The 14,906-nt window shown below is 36.4% G+C and overlaps 1 long non-coding RNA gene across 1 annotated transcript in view; it reads left to right on the top strand.

Annotated features, from left to right (window-relative positions):
* The window catches only part of LOC122791494, a 71,678-nt gene extending 58,912 nt beyond the window's left edge, over positions 1-12,766 (top strand). The window contains exon 2 of the long non-coding RNA XR_006363163.1: positions 10,728-12,766. This is a non-coding gene — a long non-coding RNA (uncharacterized LOC122791494). The remainder of the gene's footprint in view (positions 1-10,727) is intronic.
* The last annotated feature ends 2,140 nt before the right edge of the window (positions 12,767-14,906 follow it).

Below are 14,906 nucleotides of genomic sequence, written 5' to 3'. Positions count from 1 at the left end.
TTTTCAATTTCATGCCCTGCCCTTTGGTCTCACCACAGCCCCCGGGGTGTTCACCAAATTATGGCAGTGGTGACGGCTCACTTGAGACATCAGGGATTCCAAGTGTTTCCGTACCTGGATGACTGGCTCCTTTCTGCTACCACCAGGCATCTGCTACTACAGACCAGAGACGCCTCTATCAAGCTGTGTCAATAACTGGGTATCACTCTAAACTGGGAAAAGTCTGCCTTGTTGCCCTCGCAGTGTGTCACCTTTATAGGCGCCGAGTTAGACACCGTGCTCATGAGGGCGTTTTTACCACAAGAAAGGATTCAGGGTTTGCAACAACAGGTATACGCGTTGCTCCCTCTGAAAAAAGTAAAGGCAAAAATGGTTCTCATTGTTAGGGACAATGGCTGCAACAATTATGCTGGTTCCTCTTGCGAGGCTACACATGAGGCTCCTTCAGTGGCTGCTCTTCGCCCAGTGGTCTCTACAACATCTTCCGCTTTCTCATCTTATAATGATCACAGACAAGTGCAAGCAAGATCTATGCTGGTGGCTTCACACCAGCAATCTCAATGCGGGAAAGCCCTTCGTCCCATCCCCTCCTGTTGCCACAGTGACCACGGGTGCCTCCCAGATTAGGTGGGGGGGAGCATTATCTTGGCAGGACAGTCCAAGGCACATGGCAGGAACACGTGACACATCTGCATATCAATATCTTGGAGATGAGAGCAGTGCTACTAGCGTTGCAAGCACTTCAGAGCTTTCTTCCTCTCGGGACATTTGCGATCCACTCAGACAATATGTCGGTGGTATGGTATCTGAACAAACAGGGAGGAACCAAGTCGTACCCCCTTTGCAGAGAGGCCATTCGAGTGTGGCAGTGTGCAGTGTCTTCCCAACATTTTCTTGTAGCAATGCACATTCCGGGGAAGTCCAGCGTGATCGCCGACAGGTTGAGCAGAGCTATTCTGATGCCTCATGAGTGGTCCCTGAACAGTCAGGCTGCGGAGCAGATTTTCCATAGATGGGGTCAGCCTTGCTGCGACCTATTTGCCAGTCCCCTCAATACCAAGTTCAGCAGCTACTTCACCCTTATCCCCCCTCAGGGGGAGTCACCCGGGGACGCTCTAGTTCACGATTGACCCTCCGGTCTACTTTATGCCTTCCCGCCTGTTCCTCTGCTGACAAAGATTATTCAGAAAGCGCAATCCTTGGGAAGCAGAATGATTCTGATTGCTCCACACTGGCCTCGTCAAATTTGGTTCCCCTTTCTCCATCCCTATCTCATGGACGACCCCTGGATTCTGGACCCACAGCCAGATCTACTGACTCGTATGTCAGGGCAGTTCCATCCCTCTCTTCAGACCCTCCGGTTGACAGCCTGGCTACTCCAGTTCTATCACTAGTCAGGCTTCATTATTTTTCTCCGGAAGTGGTTCATATTCTGTCTTCTTCCCATAAGCCTTCGACCAGAAAGATTTATTCCAGTAAATGTTAAAGATTCTCCATCTGGGCTCATGCAAGACAAATTGATCCTTATACAGCTCCAATTTCTTCAGTTCTTGAATTTCTCTCCATGCTTTTCAATCAGGGGTCAGCAGCTGCAACCATTAAAGTCCAGTTGGCGGCTATTTCCACTTTTCACTAATGAACCCATTCTAATGGCGCATAGACTTTGTAAGGCATTCTTGAAGGGCACTATATTGCTTCGCCCTCCAGTCTTTGACCCGGTCATGCCTTGGGACCTAAATTTTGTGCTACAATGTCTCACTTCATCCCCCTTTGAGCCTGCAGCTACTTGTGAATTGAAATATTTGACTTAGAAGACAATCTTTTTGGTAGCCATCACTTCAGCTAGACGTGTCTCAGAGCTCCAAGCCTTGTCAATCAGACCGCCTTACTTGATATTTCACGAGGACAAGGTTTCCCTCAGACCAAACCCTTCCTTTATGCTGAAAGTGGCTTCGGTTAGTAATCTCAACCAGTCCATTGAACTGCCTGTATTTTTTCCAGAGTTTTCTAATAAGGCAGAATTTAAATTTCACCAGCTGGATGTTCATAGACAGTTGCGTTTTTATTTGCATAGAACGAAGGATCTTAGAAAATCAGCTCAGTTATTTGTCTCATTTTCAGAAAATAGGATTGGGTCTCCTGTTTCCAAAGTGACCTTCTCTAGATGGATCTCTAGTTGTATTTCCTTCATTTACACCTCAGGTGGTAAGGAGTTACCATTTAGAGTGAAGGCTCATTCTACCTCTACAGCATTTCAGGCCAGGATGTCTATGGATGATATTTGTGCTGTGGCTACATGGGCATCTCCTCACACCTTTATTACTCACTACAAATTGGATTTGGTATCCAGAGGCAGATCTTCCTCTGGTTCCACAGTGCTCAGGAGTATTTTCCACTGAGCCTCCCAGGGTTCAGGTGCTGGGGACGCTGTCCCATGGGTAAGAATGTAGGTGAGATTGGACTACATAACATCAAGAAGTTATGTACTCACCATAACGTTCAATGTATGTAGTCCAACTCGCCTCACATTCTTACTTACCCCCCCGCCTTCCCCCACCCTGGAGGGCCTAGAGGTTAGTTCTGGTTTCAGTACTCCTTTTATTATTGGAATGTTTTTCCTTCTCTGTGTGTTATGTGTATGGAAGGTGAGTGATTGAGCTTGCGGCAAACAAGATCTGGGGAAAGGAAGCAGTGCAGCATGGGATACCTCTTAGCCCAGCCAATTGAAAGACTTCGAGCTAGAGCGTGGCCGAGTCAGAGCCGAGGTTCAGCTCCGAACCCACAGGTAAGAATGTGAGGCGAGCTGGACTACATGCATCGAACATTATGGTGAGTACATAACTTCTTGTTTTTGCACAGAAAGGCAGTACCAATACCACACACTTGGTAGAAAATAATAAAATTTAATTGAGCGCACTTTCGCCAAAAGACTTCTACAGAATAACAGGATACCCAGAAAATTTTCATTTTAAAACCACATTCAGCATATCATTGGTTAGAAAACTACCACAAATATTGACATCATTTCCTCCTCACTAAATACATTGCAAAAACCTAACCACCTAACATAAATACCATAACACCAAATATCTCTCCAAAAATAATGAATACAATATCTAAGTGTGTATATATATATATATATATATATATATATATATGTAAACATATGAAATATAAATACATAAATACATGTACAAATCGTATATTGATGAACATACACAAAAATAAACAGTGTTAAAAATAATACATGAATTTTAGTCATAACAGGGGGCCAAGGGACAACCTATCATTGAGTCCAGGTGCAATACACGCATTAGTTTTGATCTGCCACTTGAGTTCCAAAAACTCAAGATATGTATCAGAAGGTCCGCCTCTAGGGCTCAGGACCACGTGATCAATAGCCCCAAATTTAAAAGAATGTGCGGGGAACTTCTTGATGTGCTTATAAAGGGTGTGACCCTCATTGTGCTGTTTTATGTCATAAAGATGTTGGTAAATTCTTTGTTTAAAAGTTCTTTTAGTTTTTCCTGTGTAGAAACTATTGCAGGAATCACATACTTAATAAAACAACTATCAGGATACACCACGAGAATCCAACTTGTAAAAAAACTTCTTTATTCCAATGGCAATAACAGATAATGATAGAAGATGAGCGCTTTCGCGTGCTTCACGCACGCTTCTTCAGATCTACTAAAATGCATTTTATTCTTCTCTTATATAGTAAGAAAACATCTAATTGAACACAAAACAGACCAATAAAAACAGACCAATAAAAACTCATCTTCATTAATTGGAAGATCAGGTGCAGCATCTACAAATTCCTATTGAAACACGCTGACCTGCCTAATATCACCAGATGTAAATATGCATCTACTTAATACATTACTCATCATATAACTGTGCATGCATCCAAATGTCATAACATGAAAATTCACAGACCTAAAAATGTGAAAATATGAACATTAAACAATGTAAAATATAAAAATATAAAATGGGAACTGACAGACAAACACAAGAACTACCACGTAAGCCACCTATCTTTCTCTAGTACAGATTGAATGAAAAATACAAACAGTACGACAAACCATCTCATAAGAACATTATATTAATTACTGGCTACTCCTATCATTCAGTTTGCATATGGCAAGCTGAAAAACTTGTCGAAATCATTTAAACTAAGTGAAAACATATATAAGTAAGTAAAAGCATGCCAGCCTTGCTAAAAGTCGCTAAAATCTCTAACGTATATATTTGATTACTGTTCATTTTGATTCTTTAAACGCAAACTGTTGTCAAGACAGATGAAATAGACTGAGTGAAACAAATATGAAACCTGTCTCTTTTAAGGTAACATCCCGATAAAACGGACTCGACTATCACACTGAAAGACAGAAATTTAAGGCTGTAATGAAGGCCTAACATCGTTCTAATGCTAAGACAAGTAAGGCAAATAAAACACAAATTAATGCTCAATCTCTGTTTCTAGAAAGTATGAAAACAAACAACAAGGAAACGTGTAAAATTATTCTATCAACTGGCTAAAGCTAGTGTGAGTATTGAATGTAAAAAGCTGAATAGCATACTAAATCTGTGAGACGCAACAGACAACTTCAACATTTATATATTCGCATGACCATAACGTGAATCAAGAGCAACTCAAGACAAAATGCAAGAATAGAATAAAAATAAATAAACGATTAAATAAACAAAATAAAAAACGTATAATAACCTACTTTCAGTATTCTATAAGACAAAAAACAAATATTAAGTATCAAACATCAAATGACAAATATCACAATGTCAAACATCAAATTCCATGCCTTCCATGTTGTTGGAATCACATACTGCAATATAAACCAAATCTTTGGAATAACAGTAATATTTTTTCTTGGGCAAAATAGTGCCAAAATCTCTTCCTACTAATTTAACTTCCTCAATAATGTAAGGACACTGTGCACATCTACAACATTTGGTGTTACCAGTTGTAACTGGGTTGTACATTTTTCTCTCAACTAGTCTCTTTAAAGACATGTCTCTCTCATAAACAATTAAGGGTTGTGTACCAACTTTGCAAGAGACTTTGTTGTCAAAATTAAAAATACACCATCATTTTTTAATAATTTGTTTGATGTCAAAAAAATTCACAGTGTAAGTGAGAATCAATGTGCTACTGAATCTGTTTTCGTTGTCACATTCATTCTTATTAAAAAATGATGGTGTATTTTTAATTTTGACAACATTACATTATTGAGGAAGTTAAATTAGTAGGGAGAGGTTTTGGCACTATTTTGCCGAAGAAAAAATATTACTGTTATTCCAAAGATTTGGTTTATATTGCAGTATGTGATTCATGCAATAGTTTCTACATAAGAGAAACTAAAAGAACTTTTTAACAAAGAATTTACCAACATATTTATGACATAAAACAGCACAATGAGGGTAACACCCTTTATAAGCACATCAAGAAGTTCCCCGCACATTCTTTTAAATTTGGGGCTATTGATCACGTGGACCTGAGCCCTAGAGGGGGACCTTCTGATACATATCTTGAGTTTTTGGAACTCAAGTGGCAGATCAAAACTAGTGTGTATTGCACCTGGGCTCAATGATAGGTTGTCCCTTGGCCCCCTGTTAAGACTAAAATCCATGTATTATTTTTAACACTGTTTATTTTTGTTTATGTTCATCAGTATACGATTATTTGTACATGTATTTATATTTCATATATTCACATATATATACTTGTAGATATTTTATTCATTATTTTTGGAGAGATATTTGGTATTATGGTATTTATGTTAGGTGGTTAGATTTTTGTAATGTATTTAGTGAGGAGGAAATGATGTCGATATTTGTGGTGGTTTTCTAACCAATGATATATTGAATGTGGTTTTAAAATGAAAAGTTTCTGGGTATCCTGTTATTCTGAAGAAGTCTTTTGACGAAAGAGCATTAATTAAATTTTATTATTTTCTGCCAAGTGCGTGGTGTGTTTTATTGGTACTGCCTTCCTGAGCAAAATCTTCTGGTTTTAGTACTAGGTTAACTGCCCTTGAGGGCCATTTTAAACCTAGCCCATTACCCCATTTGAGAATTAAACACTGCACCTTGTGTCTGCAAGGTAAACACCTTAACCATTATGCCAAATATGTTTTCATTTTGTCAGACCTTTCAGTTAATTTCCTTAGTTTTCTCGTCATAGTCTTCACTCGCCTAGTCCTTGTATCAAAGGTAAATATTTATGGTTAGCTCTGTAGAAACATGCATTGTATACTTGTTAAGAGTACTTCTATTATGAACACTTGTACTTTAATAATTTACTTATTTATCCTTTTATTGACCAGGTTAGTCTCATTAGGCTAGTGACCGCTTTTCAGGGAGATCTGAGGTGGTATTTATACTACTAGGAGAAATTTGGGCAAGGCATTGGGAAGCATCCCCTGCACTTTTCAGTTGGTGTCGTGAGGTCTTTTACATCCACCTGAGCTACCACCAACTCAAGCACTAGGGCCTTGGTTTAATGTCTCATCCAAAGGATAACACACACAGGAGTGCAACATTCCCTTTGTGTTGTACTGCAGTGTCAGCAATCAATCTGCCTGGAATGAGAATAGAACCCACAATCTTCTACATCAAAAGTGTGTATGCTACCTGTTACACCACCTCAAAATAATCTTCACAAATCAGTCTCCTGTTGACATAGCAGGTTTCCATATTAGAGGTGCAGTAGGAGCTCTTCTGAACCTTGGAAGAAATGTCGGGTTTAGTGGGACAATAACTTCTTTTAAGAATAAATGCATTAAGCTACCTATGGTTTTTTAATAAGCTTTATGAGCAATTCTAGGTTTGTATGTGTGTTTCGTGTGTGTGTGTATACATTAAATATATATATATATATATATATATATATATATATATATATATATATATATATAAATACATAATTTGAATGGTGGTATTTGTAATTGGTATAATTATGTTCAGAAGTTTAGTTGTAGAATATGAATTTTTATTGGTGTTTAGTGTATATTTAGTGGTGTTGGGAGGGATTTGATTGTTTATGGGGTTGTATTGTTATGTGGATTTTTGGTTTTGTAATGAGCATTTCTTTTTGGGAATCTTTCCTAGTGCTGTTCTGTGTGTGCAGTTGCATTAATTTCCAGTTGTCAGGAAGATTTCTTATTGATTCATGTTTGTGCAATTATGGAGTTGATCTATTTATTCAAAGGGTATGCGGGAGTGCTTGCCGCCCCAGCAGAAATTTTTTGTGGGATATTTATGCAACTGATGTTGTGCAACGTCTTTTCACTTTTTGTTGTTTTTGACATTTGATGATGCAATCTCTCTCTCTCTCACACACGTTTTATATATATATATATATATATATATATATATATATATATATATATATATATATATATATATATGTGTGTGTGTGTGTGTGTATATACATGGCAAGCAATTGTGTTATGCTATATGGTGCCTTTGAGTACAATATCTAGTATAATAAAATATATACATATATGGTAGAATTGATGAATCATTCATAGGTGTTGCAAAAAGTCCATAAACTGATTTTAATAAAATATCTTTATGACTTTTGGAATGGTATTGTAAGGAGACACATATATCTTAGGTTGGTTCTACATAATGCTCATACAAATTCGCTACAGACTGACATCTTGCAGTAGTCAATGTATGGGTTTCTGTTACCTCTTATCCTGTATGCAGATTCTTCAGGAGGAAAACAAGGTGCCCCAGTAACCTAATTTCCCAAATAACTTGCCACAGCACAATTTGTTATGGTCCACTCCCCAAGTCAAAGTCTTTAGAATAGTCAGTAAAGCAGGTATAAATGTTTTTGTGGAACTCCTTTGCTTTCCCTGTTATCGATCAGATGTTAGCAGTGTGATCTGTGATACTTCTACCCCTTTTAAAATCCGTTTGCATGTCTAGATGTGATTAGTCCCAGTAATGCTGGTGTTCTAGCTTGCAGAATCTTGAACACTACCTTGCTTGCATGTGAGACAAATGCAGTTGTTCAATAAGATGAGCACTCTTTAGCATGGTGTTTTTGAGGCTGGAATATAAATTGACATTTTCCAACTCAATGGCCACTGTTGTACTTTCCAGAAATTTCTGGCAAGTTTTAAACACCTTTGTAACCTCATCAAATTGCAGGATTTTAAGTAATTCATCTGGAATTCTGTCAGTTCCTGCAGCCTTGTTTATTTACAGGATGTTCTAGTCCCTATTAACTTCATTCTTCAGGATATCTCATTCTAGGGTCAGAGAACAAGTCTGTGTCACATAATCGAATGGCCAAATTGTCAAACGTATCATCTTGTCGACAGTGCAGGGCGTCAAACCATTCTGAGATCGCCTTATGGTAGGGATCAGGAAATTTGCCATTTTCCCGTAATTAGCGGGCACCCCCACATGGGGGATTTGATGGCCTGCATTGTCAGCTAGATGAAGTTCGACAATGTGACTGTTCCATTATTTGACATAGACCCCACACACACACACACACACACACACACACACACACACACACACACACACACCCAGAGAACAGATGTGTATCTGTAATGCCAGGGTCCTTCTATATAGTTATTCTGTACATTCCTAACACATTGTCCTTCTGTAAGGTCTCTCCACAGTTGTCTTTTAACATGCTCATTTTTATCTGGAAATGTCCCTTAATATCAGAGACCATTTGGAAGAAATTTCTTGTTTTTCCCATTTTGTTGTTTTCTTCCACTTCTTTACATTGCTCATTTAAATATGCCTCCCTTTCTGGTATTGTTATTCTCTGAAACTCTGCATTTTGATTCACATGTTCTTGTCTCCATTGTCTTTTGATCTGCTCCTTTCATTTGCCATTTCTAAAACCTCTACAGACATCCATTTTGCATTCTTAATCACCTTTCTGTATTGAATATTTTTGTTGCCACCTCCAATAAAATACCACAAACTTCTCTTCATAGTTCCTCAGGTGCTCTAGCCACCAGGTTTAATTTCTTATATTTCTTCAAGTTCACCACATATTCACTGAGAATATTGTTGAACTTCTATCTAGTTGGCCTTGGTACTTTTTTGTTAAATTTAATCCTAAAATCTACAATAAGAAGTTGACGGTTTAAGCTACAGTTAACTCCTGGCCTTGTATTTGCTGACTGTGTCAGCTCTTCCATCTAGACTGCAAAGTCTGTGGTCATTCTAAGTTTGGTATTTACCACTGGTGATATCCATGTGTAAAGCTACCTCTTAAACTGTTGAAGATAATGTTTGCCAAGAAAATTCAGTTATATTGGCAGAGATCATTCATGTTTTTACTGGACTATGACACTGATCAACAAGGACCAATTTCAGGCCCAGCCTGGGTAGTATGGAATCAAGTCATACAGAAATGCAAAATGTACAAAGTGGTAAACAAAGATTACAGTCTGTAATTTGTGAATTTAACAATAGAGGTTAGCATTTAATTTCACACATACATACCTTCACACACACATACTGTAGTTATGCATACATGAAGAAGTGGAAAATTATTAATTTAAAAATGATTGGGACGTACTTGCAGCTTGTGGTATATCCTCTTTAATTATTTACTAATCTCTGTTTTCTTAGACTATTGTTTCTTCTCTTGATTAAGATTATGTAGCATATAAGAGTCATTAATCACTCTGCATTGTACAGGGCAGTCTTATGGTTTTAGGTTGCAGACAGTGCACAAACTATGTACAGTACTTTTGCAATATATGGCTAAGCATATTAAGAAGAGATGTGCATTTCAGTTACAAAATGCTAAAAAGTATTGTATGACTGTTAGGAGAAAGTTAGTCTAGAAGTATATTTTACAAAGTAAAAAACACGGTGCATCTAAAACTATGAAAACAATTCCACTTTTTTCTTTACTGCTCCTGTGGACATAATCTATTTACCTAACACATTTATCTTATCGTTAGTGTGGGACAAATATAATTTAAAGAATACCGGGCATATAATTCATTAAAAGTGCATATTTTGTTCTAAATCAATGACTAACATTACTTTTTGGCTTAGAACAGCATAGTGATTGTATTTGCTCATTTGTTTTACTTTGTAGCTTTTCTGTGATGGCAAGCAGTGCTGGAAAAAAAAGTATCCTTGCAGAATAAAAATAATTCTGAGTTGGAATGTAAAGAACTGTTCAGATAAACATGCATTTTTCCTTACCTGGTTATAGCCAAGCAATGCATTAAGCAATTGTATACTACAGAGACCATAACCAGTGCCACCAGCGTTCATTAAAATAACGGAGTAAAATAAGTAAAATTCTCATGATTTGTTTTACTTCTTTTTGTAACTATACAGATGTCATGGCTAGTAAATGTCAGTTATTTGCGTTTAAGAGATTTCACTGTTAGGGATTTATTCCAGATCTTGAGAAGTTAAACAGATACTTGACAGAATTTTCAGACATGTTCCATTCTTTGAATAGTTTCTTTTACAGTATGGTTCAAATAAGGGAATCCTGACTGACTTTATAGAACATTGCAGAATATAATTAACTTATTTTATTGCTATAGTTTGACAGAAACGTATTTTTTTCAAAGCATATGTAATAAACTTTGAGTCTCAGTTATATAATCAGAAAGCAGTTGTTTAGTTTTATTTGTGTACGTAGATGTTATAAGAAATATTAATTTGATTTCTTTTGTGTTTATTTTTCTTCACTTCAGAAAGCGAAGCTTAGTTTGAAAATCTGACACTTGAATGGTCCACGAGAAATTGCCACAACGCTTCCAGATCTCTCTGCCTCTACTGCCGCTCTAGAATGTTCTCCATGATTTTAATTCTGCAACAGAACATTAAAATATTGTCATGGTCAAAATTATAGTTCTTTGTGGCGCCATGTGCATATATAGTATGGATGGCGGTCTTGAACGTCTGACTTTTAAATTATACTTTGCACACATATGGAAATCCGACTAGTTCTACTTCTTCACAACTGAAATTGTAATCTCTGTGTTTGTTTGATAATACACAGTTGTATCACAAGTAAAAATAAGTCAAGTAAGTTCATAACTGGAAAAATGTTGCCTTGGCAATTAACAATGTTTTATATTGCTGTGGACTTAAGCTTCTAATCAGTAGTTAAACTGTGCTGCAGAGGATGAATTGGTGTGACATTGGTGAAAGGGGTCTACCTAAACAACTTTGGAAATTAATGGAGGATTACAGAGAAGAAAATCACAACAGCAGGACTCTTACTTGCTGCTAGTTCCAGAATTTGCCTGTCATCTGGAGCCCAAATGGTAGTGCAGAATTTTCATGACACAGTTTACTCTGATAATGTATGTCTGAATTGCCAACATGTTATTTTTTGCTTTGACAGAACACTGTGGTGTAGCGGAGTCAGTTTCAATGTGAAGTGTCTGTTTTCTGAGTCCTGTACAGTATGTATGCAGATTTCTGTAAAACTGCACTTCTTGCCAGTATCATACAGTTACAGTCTTTTGTTTGAAAGCTTGATTATATCTATGTTGCAAGTTAATGGAAACAAAAATTGAAACCTAGTGTATGATGCCATAGAATAACCACTTTGTTTAGTTAGAGTGTATGCAAGTTTCATGCAGTGTAACAGAGAATACTTTAAGAACTAATGCTCACGTCACGTACTTAACGAACATTAGTTAATTGTATACGTACTGTTATGTCTGTAGCTCTTCAATACTCAGTTCATGGCAGTATGCAACTGGTCATTGGGTTCTTTTTGTTTATGTACATTTCTAAGCTTCATTCTCTCACCTGTCAGTGCTGGAGGAGAAAGTAGAACGCACCATTATATTTCCAGAGATTTAGATGAGGATTATACTAATTTTATTGAAAGTAAGTGTTAATAACAGAAGGAATGAGCGGAAATAAACACTGTGAGATTAATGAAAGTCTCTCCAAGGTCATTATTTTTATATTATTTTTGTTCTCTTAGATCAAAACTCTTGGGATAATCCCATGTTAAAACAATATTAAGCATAGTTTTGTCTTTTTACATATTGATTTCCTGTAACTATGTTATTTGCTTTTATCCTTTCTGTTTTGTTAAAATCTGGCATACTATCCATAAATATTCAGGCATGCATAGCATATTTTAGAAACTGTGCACAGGAGGATTCTCCAAAAGAGGATTTGGCTGAAGCGTGGAATGCACCCTTTTAAATACGAGTGGGCGATGGGATAAGCTGTAAAAGAAAAATGTATCCCAAGCACATGCACTGCACCGTTTTTCATACAAAACTGCAGTGGGATTATGTTTAAATTTACTCACTCAGCGGTATACTAACCCAGTGTTCACATCTAAGTGAAAGCAAGACAAAAAGAAAAACATGAAAGCAAATGGTCTTTCAGTTATGTGACTTTGTCAGCTGAAATAAACATATATTTTATTAGTTATCTGTTTATATATGTATATTATTTGTATTTATGTAAACTAGTCTTAATTGCTTTTAATTGAAGAACTGCACTGTCCTGAGATTTTGGTGGAGGGCTTAGGCAGTTCCGTGTAAAGAAAGATATCATTTATTTTTCACGTCAGTGTAAAATAGCATGTTAGCTTTGTTTTGTAACCTTCCCATAACCTACAGTAATGTAAAATAATGTATCACAGAGAAGTACTGGTGTGTTAAAAAAATCCTTCTGTGCAATATTGTATTTAGTGTTTCTATTTACACTTTTTTCCAGAATGTTAATTTTAATTATAATAAAATGAATTAATGCAACACGTTCTGTCTTCTGTTCTTTAAAGACATTGTTTTAAAAATGTGGTATATAATGTATTAATTTGCAGTTTCTTGCTATAAAGTTATTTTGTTTAAGCATTAAGTGGGAAAAAATCATACTGGAGTATTAAAATTCCTGCAAGAGAATTGTTCTACATTTAACTGTTACTTTAATTTTCTATACATCAGGGCAATTTTAAGGAAGAAGTAGCGTTATGAAAGCATATTAAGTACATTACTTGTATCACATTTTACAAAATGTATAATAATCAAGAATAAATTAATATTTATATGCAAGAACATTATTATTGCTACTGACATTTTGACAAAATCCTCCTGTTTTCCGTCATGTTCTCAGATACTGTCTTTTGTTTATTCCTTTACTCCAAATACATAATTGTAGCAGTAAATGTCATTAGTGAATATTAATTCCAACGTCTCCAAGTCCAGACTACATAAACATTATATTTTATCATTCTTTTCTCATTGTTTTGTTTATTGATAGGTAAGGTTGATAGGTGGATTTATAGGTACATGCTAGGCAGTCATTCTGCAGACTATTACATGCCTAGCTAATAACCAGGTAGTCCAAATGTGAGACTCAAACCCTTTAACTTGTGTATCTGAGGAAAACACCTTAACCATTATAAAAAAATCCCAGTCCATTATACAGATATCCCTAGCCAGGAATCAAATTTTGGCTGGGACAGTGAGAGCCCCAAATCCTAACCACCAGGAAGTGACAATAACATTTTCAGATGGATAAATAACAGTTTTCATTTACTTGACCATTTTCTCTGGAAATAACTAAATTCTGTCTGTTTTCATCAGCTATAAAAAGAAACAAACTGTTCTCTGGTAAAAATGTTATTTCTTTACAGAAAAAGGTAAAATCTATACCAGAATGTTGTGTGATGCAGTTAAGAGACACCAGTCAAAGGAATTAAAATGACTTGCGTGTCATACTTGGCTTCAGCATTAAGCTTCTCAATGAAATGTGCTGCACATTGTTTCTAAGCCAGCCAGCTATCATGTGATGCACATTACAGCAGCTTTGGGTGGGGGTAGGTTATGTGATCTTTCTGCCCTGTGATGACTGACACACACAAGCTCATTATGCCTTGCTGAGTTGGAAAGGGCAGTCGGCATTGTTGCATCAGAGCCAAGGAAACATTTGACAGCAGGCATTAAAACTGTTTGACACATAATTACAGAAACATATTACATTTCCTCCACATGTTTCTAGGAGGGTTTTGTAATTTTGAGAGATGGTACTTTAACAGGTAATATATAAGCAGGTTTCATGTTCCTCTTTGAAGGTCAAGACTCTACTTGGATGCATTCAGGAGATGTTAGCTGAGATGTTTTCCTGCAGCCTTCAGCAGCTTTGAATGTATAGAAGGTAAACAGTGTAATTTGCTCATTGTACTACAGATGCATTTAAAGCATATTACTCACAGATTTTATGCCATTTGTTTGCTGCTTATTATGGAGTGCATGTTTGCTATTCACATGTGATGATTTTCTGACTGTCATGTTTCAGAAAGTTCACATATTTTGCTGGTATAACCATTGTTTTTAGTATATTGTGTAACAGGAAGTGATGGAAGGAAAAATGGAATGAAAGCTAAGAAGAAAAACAAAACTGTGAAAAGTTACAGTGACAAAATATATAAATGGAATAAAGAATAAAACATATTGGAAAATATTACGTTATCATTTTAAAACCACTTTATTAAGCCTTAATGTGATCATCAAGAAACCTAATAATAGATTGTCTCACAAAAGGGAATATTTGCCTTTGGCCTCATTAGGACATAATACTTTAAGAGTCAGTCTTTTATTACTCCATATGAAGATTTATGATGCCAGAGAAATCTAAAACAGAAAGGATGACTGCAGAAAAAAGAAGGAATACATGAGCTACTTCACTACTTGCAATTATGAGCAAATAGAAACTTTAGCCATTTGCATATCTAACTATAATCATAACCTAGAGCTACAGCCACTAAATGCAGTGAAGCAATTCACTAACCAGCAAATAACAGCTTAAGTCTCAATTCATTCATTCATTTTAAGGGCTCATGTATTTTGTTGCATATAGTAAATATGCCCTGTGTTCAAAGAGATCCCTCCAAGTGG

Source organism: Protopterus annectens, chromosome 1.part2, assembly GCF_019279795.1.
Source record: "Protopterus annectens isolate FY-2018-M chromosome 1.part2, PAN1.0, whole genome shotgun sequence".
NCBI classification, from domain to species: domain Eukaryota; kingdom Metazoa; phylum Chordata; order Ceratodontiformes; family Protopteridae; genus Protopterus; species Protopterus annectens.
Note: the sequence above shows the minus strand (reverse complement) of the source record. Positions and strands in the feature narration are given on the sequence as shown.